Here is a 14,531-nt window from a genome sequence, read left to right on the forward strand (position 1 = left end):
TCTTCATTCCTGCTCTCATTTAGACGTTTTATCTCGACGAGGTTCAGTTTCAGCTTCTCTGTCTTCTTTTGAAAGATCTCGTCATAGCGACCACACTTTCCCTACCTCATCACTTTGTAATTTTCTAGCATTCCTTAGTACTTCTTCCATCTGTTTGGCACCATTTAGGGTGATCCTCAAAGGTCGATTTTTCCTTTAACGTACTTTCCACTCCTCCTGTAGTCGCAGACATTCTCTATGGTTGTAAGACCTTCCACGAGGCCAACAGTTTTATCTACTACTTTCTCTTCTTCTACAGCTCTTTCTGACCTAGATGTTGGCTCCTTTTCTTTGCAACCAAAAATTATCAGAGACTTACTTCGATCTACTGTGTTTTGCACCAATTTAATATTTAATGCCAGTTCCTTTCTGACTTCCAGCCTAATGTTTGTTTTATCCTGGTTGCTGCAGTGTTTGGTTTTCCTTTACTGCTTCTTCTATTTTTTCCTTCTCTTTGGCCACTCGTGCATAGGTGAGTTGCATATCTTTCTTGCACTGTTCTAGTTACACTCCCTGTGTAACTTCCTCCATCTATGCTGACAAAAGCTGTTTTTCCTCTTGAATTTCTTTACTTAACCTATCATAGTCATTTAAGATTAAATTTACTTTAACTTTTTCCAAAGTTATTTTTAAGAGTTTGTTTTCCTCTTCCTTGGCTTTGCAATTTGTTTCCAGTTGATTCTTGTCCTTGCATTAGTCTTTCACTAACCCCTCAAGACCTAAAACCTTGCCACTCAAGTGCTCATTACTTTCTTTCAATTTGCTGATTATTTTTACATGATAGTTCACTATAATATCTAATTTTGCCAATTTGTTGTGTAGACTGCTAATATCAATGCTTTCTTCATTAAAACCCCCAAAATCAAGCTCTGTTTTGTTTTCTTCTTGCTGGCAGCCATCTTGAATGTTGATGTCTGCACTGTGAACACAAGGGGCAACCTTTTCTCATCCAATTTTTCACTTCACTTTGCACATTCGTGTTATCTCACCTATTTTTCCAAAGCACTATATCTTTATGTTCCTTGGGACATCACTCACTATCATCAACCTGTACTACAATACTTAGGAATTGTGAAATATCCTGGAGCTCCTCTGATGAAGGTGTTGCCCTTTCCAATGTGGAGGATGAATCTCTGTGGTTCAGACAACGAATCACCGAGGCGCAGTCCAAATGGAGCTGGATCATAGAGCCCCAAGCGACCCGAACCCGCTGCAGCGAAAGTCACACTGCCGAAAACTTCCGCCCCGTGCTGTGAGCCCGACGGAAGGACAGAGCCCACCATCCCTGGCCGGCCTTGAGAGCACTGGACACAAAGCCTCAGCCGAGAGACAAGTTGTCCGTGAACAAATCGAGAGAGGGTTCCAGAAGGTGCCAAGGTGCCGAATCCTGAAAAACCCTTAGAGAAAGCTGGCTTAGCAGCAACCGATGCAAGGCCCACGGGGTATGAACCCAGCGGTTGTGAGCAGCGGAAGAGATGACCCCGAAGGAACCAGAACAGGCGCCAATGTCATACCCGAACCAGCGGGTAAACCAGCATGGCGAAGTTCCGATTCCTGCACAACTATTCGAACAACCACCTAGTGACCCTTGACCCCCCCTCAGGAACAGCTGAAGGCAGGACCACAGCCGCAGCAACACCACAGGAGGGAGAGGCATAGAAGCAGTCCGAGAGTCCCAAACGAGACCCAGCGAAGTACAAATCTGGGACCGGAATCAAATGGGACTTCCTCCAGTTCACTAGGAACCCGAACCTGGCGAGCTGGAAAAGAACCAAACTACAAATGAGCAAACAAGCAGACTTGCTGGTAGCATTACACCAACCAGTCGTAGAGGTAGTCCAACACCCAAACACCTAGCAGACGCAGACGACCCGGGTATGACGCATGAAAACGAGAGGTGCCAGATTCAGGCAAAACGTAAGGCAACGAAAGCAATAAGTATGCCGCCCCACCATGAAACCTAACCAGACCCTGAACCCCGGGTGAATCAGGACATACCAATATGTGTCCAGGAGGTCCAGACACACCATTCATCCAACAACCCGGCTCAAAAAGACGCTGGACCTGGGACAGAGTGGTCATCCGAAAGAAGGGGGCAAGGAATCCAGTGGCTCAGACAGGACAAGTCCAGAATGAACCGAAGATCTGCACAGTCCCGTTTCGGTACTGAAAACAAGCGGGAAACCCATTTGAGGGAGGAGGTCGTTTCGACCATGCGCAAGCGCACCCACTCCAAGATGACCCAACGGAGCGAAGAAGCAACAGCCTGCCCAGCCAGACCCGAACCTCCTAGAGGAGCCGCCCAACGTCACCACAGACTAGAAGACACAACCCGAAATGCCAATGAATCGTGGGACCAAGCATGGGCAAACAGAGCCAGCCTCTCCCCCAGTGCCCCGTCAATGGGGTGACCCGCGAAAGGGCAGGTGCCCCCTTACGAGAAGCCAGCCGATGTACAGAGCGAGCACTGCGCCAACCAGTTGACGACGGCTCCGAAGCTGGTACCAAGGGCCCACCTCGACCAGAAGAAACCCAAGCCCTGGCATGACACTTCCGAGAGGCCCGAGAATAGCCACTCCCGGAGAACCAACAAATCCAAAAGAGGATGGCAAGTAGCTGAAGCAATTTGCAAAAACTGTGTAATAGCCCCCTTCTGAAAAACAACAACTGACAAAAGGGCAAAGAAAATCTAAGAGCCAGGGCCCAAGCGGATTCCAAGGAGAAAGGGCCTAACAACACGCGAGGAGAGAGGCAAAAAACAGAAACACCGCCTCCAAGAGTATCGACGCAAACAGCTACAACAGTGCAGCTAATGCTCTGGCCACAGAGTCCTGCGCCCCAGACGACGGCCCAGCACGCAATGCCGCCACATCTTCTGCAAGCCGGTCCAAGGACAACTCAAGAAGGGAAAAGAAGCCGAAGACCAAGGCCAAATGCCCGCAAGCGCGAAAATGCTCTGCCACCAAAGCAGCTGAAAGAGAGGGAACCTGCACTTGCAGCTGCAGAAGGCCAACACCATGAGGAAGCACAGGGCAAAAAGGCATGCATTGAGACAGTCAAAGTCGCCTCCCTTTCCCAAATAAACCTGTAGAACCATAGTCACTACTCACCATTCAAGCATGCAGGTTTGACAAAACCCATGACACACTCCCTGAGAAAAGAAAGGGCAGTCTGCCAGCCAGGAAAACTCCGGAACTTCATAACACACCCAATAAGGAGAAGAAGAATCAACTCAAATGAGATCAGATCCATCACGGATCCGGAGGCAAATTCTGGGTCACACAGGAGGTATGCAGCATGGGCCTTCTGAACCTCTGTAGGAGAGGTGCGGGAGGTAGAAAAAACCTCTGGAAAGAGGGAGCCGAAGAACTCGAAGGAACCCAGAAAAAAAAAACGGTGGGAAAGGAGGGGGGGGAAGGCGCAGCCAACCAAAAATCAAATTCATACACGGAAGGGGGATATGAAAACTCTGCACCCTGTAACAACCAACTCGCGTGATGAGGGAACCAAAACCCAAGCTAGACCAAAGGGAGCCCTAAGACCCCCCAGGCCAACTCCCCTCCAGCCCCAGGAGCCTCCGAACCAGGCCCCGGGGCAGAGCTGTACTCCATGCCCTCCACCCTGAAGAAAAGGCAGTCCAGGGAAAAGGCAGCAGAGAAGGCGGGCCTGCTGGGAAGGCCCAGAAGCCTCGGCAGGAGGAGCAGGGTCAAATGCCTCCATCTCTGTCTCAAATGAGGCAGCCCTGTCCTGGTCTCATCACCGTCGAAACCCTGCCCTGACTCCGAAACCGTCAGACGTTTGGGAGCCGGCAGCAGGGGGAAGAGGAGCTAAGCCAATGCCCCCTTGGTTCGGGTCCCCAAAATCAAAACGGGGCAGCCTTAAGGCATCCGAGCAGGCTACCAACCTAGTGTGTTGCAATAACCTATACCTACTATGCAACATGAACACCGCCTGACCCCTAAGAACCTCCAAAGAAGAATAGGGAAAATGGAGTATGAGCGGAGAGCACATCTTGGAAGGCTCTGGGTCGAAGGTGTCGTCGACCCAACAGGCAACTTGATGGAGGCAAAACAGGTGATCTTCACTTCAAGACAAGGCAAACAACCACCCTCAAACTCACACAAAGCGAGATGGGACTTGGAAGACGCATCCACTGGTCAACCAAGCCCCAACGGGGTTTTTCAGGGCCCGTAGGGAAAGAGCTTCCCTCCGAGAAGCCCAGGTAATGATGCTGCAAAGGCAGTAGAGCTCATATAGTAATCAACAACAACAACAAAGATAATAGGGTGAATTGAACGCCTGTGAAGTGTACAAGCACGGGGGCCTAGAGGGTGGCCACCCAAAATCCCCCCTCTACAGATGAATAGTCAAACCAGGCAAATCCCCTCCAGGCAAGAAAAGAAAACCCCTGCAAAAGCACAACAACAGAGGGACAGAAAACACGGCCGCTGCCAGGTAGGCAAGCTGTGCAGCACCATGTGCCCCAACCAACAACAAAAATACTCCCCACCCAAAGCCAAACAAAGACCATGAGACCCCAAATGAGACCCCAAAATGATGAGACAAAGACCAAAGCTGACCCACAAGGGTGGGGGTCAACGGTGAGCAGCAGGCACGCCTATGGGAATGACATCCTAGAGGACCAAGGGAAGATAACCCTGGAACCCAAAGGCAGTACTTACAGGAAATACTCCTGCACCTCCTGCAAGTACACGAGCAGCCAAGGTCCAGTACAAACGAGGACCGGCCAAGTCCGGACTGGGGACGTAACCAAATGGGACTTCCTCCAGTTCACCAGGAACCCAAACCCGGCGAGCTGGGAAAGAACCAAATCCCTGGCAAGAAGACAAGCAGACTTGCTGGTAGCCCACACCAACCAGTCACAGAGGTAGGCCAACACCCGAACACCTAGCAGAAACAGACACGCCACCACGACACAGGTAAGACACATGAAAACGTGAGATGCCAGATTCGGGCGAAATGAAAGGCAACAAAAGCAGTAAGCATGCCACCCCCACCATGAAACCTAACCAGTCCCTGAACCCCAAGACTGGGGAAATTGCTTTACAAGCATTTATAAAGCAAGTTTCAAGCATTTATAAAGACAAGCTTAATAAATATTAAGATGGTTATTGTTTCTTATGCCCAGGGAAGGAAACCCTAAGCCCATGCAGCCCCAGTACCCTAAGTTCTCCTGGCTACCGCACCACACCGAGAAGGTAATACTATAGCCTCAGTATCATGACAGGAAACTGAGGCCAGAGTCGACAACTGCCACAGTCGGCTTCAGTCTACGAACTGAAGAGTGGGCTGCTTGTGTGGGGGTCCGGGACTCCCCTCCCTCTCTGGGGGATGATGATGGGGGCATTGGGAGGAGGGGGTAGTTGGGGGGGGGGTTGTAGGGGAGGGGGTAGTTGGGGGAGAGGGATAGTTGGTTGGGGGGGGGTAGCTGGGGGGTAGCTGGGGGGGGTAGTTGGGGGGGGGTAGCTGGGGGGGTAGCTGGGGGGGGGGGTACCTGGGGGGGGGGGGTAGCTGGGGGGGGGGGGTAGCTGGGGGGGGGGGTAGCTGGGGGGGGGGTAGCTGGGGGGGGGGGGTAGCTGGGGGGGGGGGGTAGCTGGGGGGGTAGCTGGGGGGGGGGGCAGCTGGGGGGGGGGGTAGTTGGGGAGGGGGTAGTTGGGGAGGGGGGTAGTTGGGGGAAGGGGGTAGTTGGTTGAGGGGGTAGTTGGTTGAGGGGGTAGTTGGTTGGGGGGGGGGGTAGTTGGGGAGGGGGTAGTGGGGGAGGGGGTAGTTGGGGAGGGGGTAGTGGGGGAGGGGGTAGTTGGGGAGGGGGTAGTTAGGGAGGGGGTAGTTGGGGAGGGGGTAGTTAGGGAGGGGGAAGTTTGGGGAGGGGGTAGTTAGGGAGGGGGTAGTTGGGGAAGGGGTAGTTAGGGAGGGGGTAGTTGGGGAAGGGGTAGTTGAGGAGGGGGTAGTTGGGGAGGGGGTAGTTGGGGAGGGGGTAGTTGGGGAAGGGGTAGTTAGGGAGGGGGTAGTTGGGGAGGGGGTAGTTGGGGAGGGGGTAGTTGGGGGGGGGGTAGTTGGGGGGAGGGGGTAGTTGGTTGGGGGGGGTAGTTGGTTGGGGGGGGGGGGTAGTTGGGGAGGGGGTAGTTGGGGAGGGGGGTAGTGGGGGAGGGGGTAGTAGGGGAGGGGATAGTGGGGGAGGGGGTAATTGGGGAGGGGGTAGTTGGGGAGGGGGTAGTTGGGGAGGGGGTAGTGGGGGAGGGGGTAGTGGGGGAGGGGGTAGTGGGGGAGGGGGTAGTGGGGGAGGGGGTAGTTGGGGAGGGGGTAGTTGGGGAGGGGGGTAGTTGGGGGAAGGGGGTAGTTGGTTGAGGGGGTAGTTGGTTGAGGGGGTAGTTGGTTGGGGGGGGGGGTAGTTGGGGAGGGGGTAGTGGGGGAGGGGGTAGTTGGGGAGGGGGTAGTGGGGGAGGGGGTAGTTGGGGAGGGGGTAGTTAGGGAGGGGGTAGTTTGGGGAGGGGGTAGTTAGGGAGGGGGAAGTTGGGGAGGGGGTAGTTAGGGAGGGGGTAGTTGGGGAAGGGGTAGTTAGGGAGGGGGTAGTTGGGGAAGGGGGTAGTTGAGGAGGGGGTAGTTGGGGAGGGGGTAGTTGGGGAGGGGGTAGTTGGGGAGGGGGTAGTTGGGGAGGGGGGTAGTTGGGGGGGGGGGGGTAGTTGGTTGGGGGGGGTAGTTGGTTGGGGGGGGGGGGGGTAGTTGGGGAGGGGGTAGTTGGGGAGGGGGTAGTGGGGGAGGGGATAGTGGGGGAGGGGGTAATTGGGGAGGGGGTAGTTGGGGAGGGGGTAGTTGGGGAGGGGGTAGTGGGGGAGGGGGTAGTGGGGGAGGGGGTAGTGGGGGAGGGGGTAGTTGGGGAGGGGGTAGTGGGGGAGGGGGTAGTTGGGGAGGGGGTAGTGGGGGAGGGGGTAGTTGGGGAGGGGGTAGTTGGGGAGGGGGTAGTTGGGGAGGGGGTAGTGGGGGAGGGGGTAGTTGGGGAGGGGGTAGTGGGGGAGGGGGTAGTTGGGGAGGGGGTAGTTGGGGAGGGGGTAGTTGGGGAGGGGGGTAGTGGGGGAGGGGGTAGTGGGGGAGGGGGTAGTGGGGGAGGGGGTAGTGGGGGAGGGGGTAGTTGGGGAGGGGGTAGTGGGGGAGGGGGTAGTGGGGGAGGGGGGTAGTTGGGGAGGGGGTAGTTGGGGAGGGGGTAGTTGGGGAGGGGGTAGTTGGGGAGGGGGTAGTTGGGGAGGGGGTAGTGGGGGAGGGGGTAGTTGGGGAGGGGGTAGTGGGGGAGGGGGTAGTGGGGAAGGAGGGAAGAAGCTGCAGGAACAAGTGGCGCCGGGCTGATAACATTTTTTTTTCTTGTTTCTATTGGGGGGGGGGGGAGTTCTGGGTCTGTTTGATCTAAGGTTGCAATTTTCTACCACCAGGTCAGGTTTATTTTGGGATGCCTATCATTTTGGGTGCCTAACCCCAGTCGATGGCAGATGGAATTCTCCCAAAAACACTGAGGTTTGGCCTTGTACCATTGCTCCCTGCGCCTCTCTGAGGGGGCCAGGTTCTGGCTCGTGGTCCCCGGTAGGCAGAACTCCAATCAACTGAAGCCCCAAACTAATACAGCTAATATCAGTCCAATAGCTCCATGGAGCCGACGGGGCTCCCCACAGAAATGTGCAGTAAAGATGGAACTAGTGACCGTAAACAGCGCCACTTGAGCAGTGTTCATATACTAATGGATGGCTCGGAAGCTTTAAACTCTGCCATGGCATTAGATACATTAGAGTACATGGTGAAAGGCAGTCTGCTGAGGTTACCTCATCATCATTAATCTCCACTTCTGTCAACCCAACACTATCATCATCCACCACCACCTTTTCTATCTAATAATGCTCAATCAACTATAATCTTCAAGTAAACAAGTGGATCAGAGCTTCTCATATTGGTGAGTACAAACAAAACACTGTCGAATTTCTGCAACAAAATTGTCAATTTTTTACCCCTAGCTTTTCAGGATGCCGAACCACTTATCTGAACACAACAGATTATCCGTTCAGTCTCAGCCTGGAGGGGTTCAGAAAGCACATAGTTGACTGTAACAGCAAAGGAATGCAAAATATAAAGATATACTGCACCACATAACTGTTTAATGCGAGTTCCTTGAGTAAATGAATACAACTTTTAAAAGAAGTGCTCTGGAGAGACATGGTTGGTGCCCACTTGACAGTAGCAGGAAGAACACTTTATACATTCATTACATCCACTATTGTTAGATAATTGACACTGTCTTCACTTTTAATATTGCACTCCTTGTGATACAGTATTACCATCATGTTCAACATACAGGAGTTTTAACAAATAACATATAAAGTAGGGTATAGTTACAATTACTGTTGCAAAACAGCAAGCATCAAAGGTTTATTGAGCCAAAATAGATATCAATATAATTATTGCTCCATTTCCCATTTTCATGAGGTTCAGGGGCATCAGCCAGGAAAAAAATGGGGAGCAACATACTGAAATGTCTTGGATAATAAACAAAAGCACTTGCCTATTTTTGTCTACATTGTACAGTATCACTTATAACTAAATTTTTAAGTTATAAGGGGGGGGGGGGGTAGTTGGGAGCTAATAAATAAAAGAATATATTTTTAGATATGCATTTTCTGGGGGGAGCCCCATCGGCTCCCCGGAGCTTTACCGGCTGATATGCTAATGTCAGACTTTGGCATCAGTCATGTGTATGGAGTTCTAGGGCCTACCGGGGACCACAGCCAGAACCTGGCCCCCTCAGAGAGGCAAGGGGAGCAATGGCCTATAGAAACCCCCGTGTGGTTGAAAGCATTCTATGTCTGCCATCGACCGGGTCAAGCATCCAGAAAGGTAAGCATTCCAAAACAAACCCCTATTCTGGTGATAATTGCTACCTAAGCCGAACTAGTGGATAGAACTCTTCAACAGAAAACAAGGAAACTAGTATGACGTCATACGTCACCGCGCCGCTGTCTGCGCAGCTCCCCCCCTCCCCGGGAGGGGGAAGGGGGAGCCCCAGACCTCCCACGCCGGCTATCCACCCATCAGTTCTTCGGCTGATGCTATAGGCAATGGTTATGTGCTCCGGCTCCATTGGGTGTTTCAGCACTGTACCTAGAGTGTGGTGTCTGTTTTCTAGGTGGTGCGTGAGCCGGGAGTGATTCTTCAGTACTCGGGCTGCATGCGCATAGGGTTCCCTTCCCTAGGTGCCCTGTAAGGACTGCCCTTGGGGCTTGGGGCCACCTTCCACAAGTTCCTTGGGTCCTGCCCCTGCTTGGCCGTTTACTGCTTGGTTTTCGGCCGCTCTTTGTGTGCTCGGGTGTTCTGTCTCCCTTGTTCGCCTTAGAGTAAGGGGCAGTGTTTGCACTGGTGGGGCGCGGGGTACTGTGCAGCTTTTCTTTACCAATCATAGCGGCCGGCTCTGTTCCGCTTGGGTACGCTGTCCTCTTGCGGGGTTTTCTTTTTCTTTTTGTTTATCTACCTGGTGGGGGGGTCTGCCTTCGTTCTTGCCCCTTGTGTCCCTTGTGTTCCGAGTATTTTCTGGTGGTACCCCCTGCTAGGTCCCCTTGAGTGTACACGTCCCGGGGGTTCAGCTCTTAGAAAGTTGTTTGGTAGCTTTGGGTGCCGGTTAGCAGTACCCTACCTGGGATTACCTGAGCGCGAGTCCTCTTAAAGTAAACGCTCGGGACCCTGGGAAACCCCTGGGGGCGCGCGGGCCCGATGGATGTGACCCCAGAGTCCCCCCCTCGCTTCCAGCGAGTTTGAGGGTTGCTCTCACCTTTTGTCTCTGGGTGACTCTCTGTTTTGCCTCCGTCTGCTGCCTGTGGGGTCGGTGACAAATTCGACCCGGAGTCCTGCGAGTTTGGTTGCTCGTTGTGGCTCGGTTCCCCAGTTGTATAACAAAGCGGGTGCGGGCAGCAGGGGCGTTGCACTTGAGCCTTGGTGGTGGCAACGTTCTCGTGGTTTCCTCCCCGGGAGCCCCGGGGCTACCCCGTTGTAGTTCGTTTTGGGACTTGGGGGTGTTGGTTGCTTCGGTTCCATCCACGCCCCCTTGTCTTTCCCCTGGTTCACCCTTACTGCCTGCATCCGGTTGCTTACCGTCTGTAGGTTCGGGGCGGGGTTTTTGGTGGTTTGAGACTCGGGCAGTCTCGGGGAATTCCCCTTCCGGGGAAGTGACGGGGGCATTTGGGCCTGTTCCTCCAGCCGTGTTGTATGAGTCTGCCAGTGGGCTCCCTTCCTTAGTGTTTTCACGGCTGCCCCGGTTTTCTGGTACGGCCGGGGATTTGGGGGAACGGCTCGGCCCCGGGGCTGGGGAGGGGCTGACTTGGGGGGGCCTTGGCCCCGTTAGACCCCGTGGGGGTTTTTATCCCCCTCTAGGCGGGGCTTGAGGTTACGCGGAGTGGGGTCTTTCCTCCCCACTCGCCGTACGTGCTGTTGGACGTCGGCCCCTCCCCGGGCTCGGTTCCTTGGCCTTTGAGTCGGTTGGTTCCGTCCTGTGGGTGGATGTTTCCTCCCCCCCTTTTTGGGACGGTGTTTTTGTCATGTTTCCCCCGTTCGATGGGGTTCTGCGTGACTTCTGATCTCGGGTGCGCCTGCGCCTTCGTGTGCCTTCGGGACTAGTGTTGGCTTCTGTGTTCTCGACGGTATGGGAAGGTTTTTCGCTACTTCCCGCATTAATGGAACGTCTGTCGGCTCCTCGTACTTGTCGCCCTGTTGGGCTACTTGTCGCCCTGTTGGGCTACTTGTTGCCCTGTTGGGCTATTTGTCGCCCTGTTGGGCTACTTGTCGCCCTGTTGGGCTACTTGTCGCCCGGTTGGGCTACTTGTCGCCCGGTTGGGCTACTTGTCGCCCGGTTGGGCTACTTGTCGCCCGGTTGGGCTACTTGTCGCCCGGTTGGGCTACTTGTCGCCCGGTTGGGCTACTTGTCGCCCGGTTGGGCTACTTGTCGCCCGGTTGGGCTACTTGTCGCCCGGTTGGGTTCCTTTTTGGGCTCTTTGCTTCTTTGGCCGGTTTTATTGTTCCTGCTTCCTCTTTTGGCTCCTTTTCTCGTGCAGTAGTCCTGGCTGGCGCCTTCCCGCAGGGAGGGTGTGCGGTTCGGCCAGCGTGTTATGCGCATGCGCCGTGGAGTTTGTTTTGGTCTGGGCGGTGTTTCAGTGCTGGGGTTTTGCGCCCTTTTTTGCTACAGTGCTTCGTCTCTCGTTCTTCTCCCTGGCTGCGGTATGTGCCCCTTCGCGCCGGGGGTGTCCTGGTTCCCAGTTGTGGGGAGGACACCGCGGTTTTCCCTGTGTCATGGGTGTGGACCGCCTCCTTCGCCTCTCCCTGTTCTCCTGCGGGTCCGGCAGGGTCCAGCTCTGGCGTCTTCACCTGGCGGTGCTCCCAAGTTTTCTGGGCACGGTTCAGTCGTGTCAAGTTCGTGCCACCATTCGCCAGGTGAGTTTCTGCGGTCTGGCGTCTTTTGGCCGGGCGCTGGATGCGGCGGTGTTTATATACCTGTCTTTATTTAGGTATATTTTTGTACGACTGAGACCGTTCGCACACCAGTGACTGTCCCTTTATCACCCCTTCCTGTTCCCCTCATGTGCATGTCCAACCCATGCTGGAGTCGTTCAGGGGACCCTCCTTTTTTAATGTTGTGAGGTGTGGGGGTTGTAGGGTTGGTTCTGTACTCTCCTGGTGAGGCTCCTGGCTGTGCTTGCAGGATTTGAGCTCTGGCTCTTGGGTCCCGCCTATCTGGTAGAACTTGCGGGATAGTACCAGTGGAGTGCAGTGGTGCTATTGGCACTTTTGGGAACACTGTATTACCATCAGTGGTCTGTGCTTGTTACACGACCTACTTGCGAGCATAAGCCTTCTTGCTGGTTCGTCCGTGGACTTCCAGGGCGCACTGGCCTGTTTTCGTATGGCAGTTCCGGCCCGTCCTGGTTGTGGGGGTATGTGGGCCGGTGGACTGCTCCTAGCAGCTGCCTGGTGGGCCATCCTCTGGCCGGTCTGGCCTGACCTTGGGCCGGGCTTCAGGTGTAAAAGAGCTCCCAGTACCTCATCCAGCAGGTATCGAGCGGGGTTTCTCCGCCGTCGGTCGCCTGGTGCAGGTTTCTGGGCCTGCAGGGTTTTGTCGTGTCTCCGTTGGCCCTGTCTGGGGTCTGCCTGCTCCGTTCTCTGCCTTTGCAGAGGGAAGTTGCTATTTACATGTTGCATGTTGCAGTGGTGCCTGTTGCTGCTGCTGCACGTGTGCATTGGTACCGTGTTTCACGGTGGCGTGTCCTTGTTCCTGTGTCCGGTTGTGGAGTGGCACTTTGCTGCCGTTTTGTGACTGGGGATTGCGTGGGGTTTTTGTCCCTGCCTGATTGTCCACCCCTGGTTGTTCTCCTGGGGTTTTTTGTGCTTCTGCTCTTTCTTCCTGCCTCCTCTGCAGCAGGGATGTTCTGCGTGTGTTCTTAGGCGTTGGTCAGCCTGTGTCCTGTGATGTGCTTCTTTGTCTCGGTCTATTGCAGTTGTTCGTGCCCCTTGGTTCGGGTCCTGTTCTGGCGGCGACCCTTCCGCCTTCTTTGGTTTTCCTAGCTTGCCCTGCCAGTTGTTGTTTTTTTGGGGGGGGGGGGGTTCTTACGATGTCTCGCGTCGGACCTGTCGTTTCTGAACTCCTGGCGGGCTTGCATGCTTTGGGGAGTTTTTCTGTTCGGCAGACGTTCCATCTCCTTGTGCCGCCTGGGTTTCGGTGGTCGCGCCCGAGATCTTCTCGCGGCTCCGCCTTTTTCCTGGGCTCGGGGGGGCCTTGTCGGGGCTGCTTATGTTCTGCCTCCGGTTGGTGGTCGGGTGGCTTCGTGGTAGGTGTCCCACCTGCGTGCTTCTCTTGGCGGCAGTATGGGTATTTTGGCGGTCCTTCCTTTCCTGTCCCTTCTTAGGTGGTTACTCTTGTTAACTTGGTTTACTCTCGGCTTGGTTTTCTCGTGGGGGTTGGGGGCCGTCGTCTTGCCACATACTGTCGCCTCTTTTCGTGCGGCGCAGGCGGAGCCGCTTCAGCTTGCTTTCGGTCTTGGTGTTGCTTCTGCACCGTTAGTCAGCTGTCTTGTGCGTCGTTTCACCTCCGGCCTGTTCGTGCGCCGCTTGCACCATCCTGGTCTCTGGTCAGCGTGCTCTGTCTTCTCCTCGGTTGGTAGTGCCCCTTCGGTTCCGGTGTGTTTTTTCGTCGGCTCTTTCCTTTGGGCCTTTGCCTCTGGGGGTCGGTTCGCTGAGTTTTCTTGCTCCTTCGGTTTTAGCGTTTTGGTTGTTTGATGGCAGCAGTCTCCATCTTTTCTGGCGTGGGGTGGGGCTGCTGCATTCTGGAGGGTTCCAGGGTTTGTTGGTGCTTCGTTGGTCGGGCCGGGGGTGTGTCGTTTTTGTGTTCAGTGGCGGCCCTCCGCTGTTGTTTGCGTGCCACGGCGTTTGGGTCCGGAGCGCGTTTTGCGTTGATCCGGTTCTGTTCTTCCCGGTTCGCGGGTGATGGTGTCCCGGGTGGTCAGCCGTGTTCTTGCGGCTAAGCTGCCTGTGTTCTTCCCTCATGCCTGTGGCGTTCGTGGCTTCGCTGCTCTCGCTGCTCTCGCTGCCGTCTGGGCGACGGGCCTTGCAGTCTTTCGGGCATGGATTTTTGGTGTTCGTGCAGGGGCCTTGCTGCTCGTGGTTCTCGTGTTGTTCCCGGGATTTTCGGGGCTGTGGCGCCTTGGGTTGGCGTTTGCTGCCGGTTGTCTCGCCTCCTTGGGGGGGTGCGTGGTGTCCGCCTCCCGGTTTTGTCCCTTTGACCTTCCTCTGTGGGTAGTTAGCTCCGGGGAGCCGACGGGGGTCCCCCCAGAAAACCAGCGTTGAATGTAATGAAACGCCATTTTCTGGGTGAGACCCGGAGGCTCCCCGGCAACCCTCCCTCCCTCCGGTCGGCGTTTTTCGCGTGTTTTGACATCCAGCCTCAGAACTGATGGGTGGATAGCCGGCGTGGGAGGTCTGGGGCTCCCCCTTCCCCCTCCCGGGGAGGGGGGAGCTGCGCAGACAGCGGCGCGGTGACGTATGACGTCATACTAGTTTCCTTGTTTTCCTGTTGAAGAGTTCTATCCACTAGTTCGGCTTAGGTAGCAATTTTCACCAGAATAGGGGTTTGTTTTGGAATGCTTACCTTTCTGGATGCTTGACCCGGTCGATGGCAGACATAGAATGCTTTCAACCACACGGGGGTTTCTATAGGCCATTGCTCCCCTTGCCTCTCTGAGGGGGCCAGGTTCTGGCTCGTGGTCCCCGGTAGGCCCTAGAACTCCATACACATGACTGATGCCAAAGTCTGACATTAGCATATCAGCCGGTAAAGCTCCGGGGAGCCTCCGGGTCTCACCCAGAAAATGGCGTTTCATTACATTCAACGCGGGTTTTTTATATAAATGCATATATAAAAAAATGAGCAAATAGTCACTGGATAAAGCTACTGATAATCA

General features: G+C 54.9%; 1 protein-coding gene across 1 annotated transcript in view; it reads right to left on the bottom strand.

Moving 5' to 3' along the window:
• Nucleotides 1-14,531, bottom strand: part of LOC123761798 (exportin-T) — a 209,248-nt gene that overhangs the window by 81,794 nt on the left and 112,923 nt on the right.

This window comes from Procambarus clarkii, chromosome 24 (genome assembly GCF_040958095.1).
Source record: "Procambarus clarkii isolate CNS0578487 chromosome 24, FALCON_Pclarkii_2.0, whole genome shotgun sequence".
In the NCBI taxonomy this organism is placed as follows: domain Eukaryota; kingdom Metazoa; phylum Arthropoda; class Malacostraca; order Decapoda; family Cambaridae; genus Procambarus; species Procambarus clarkii.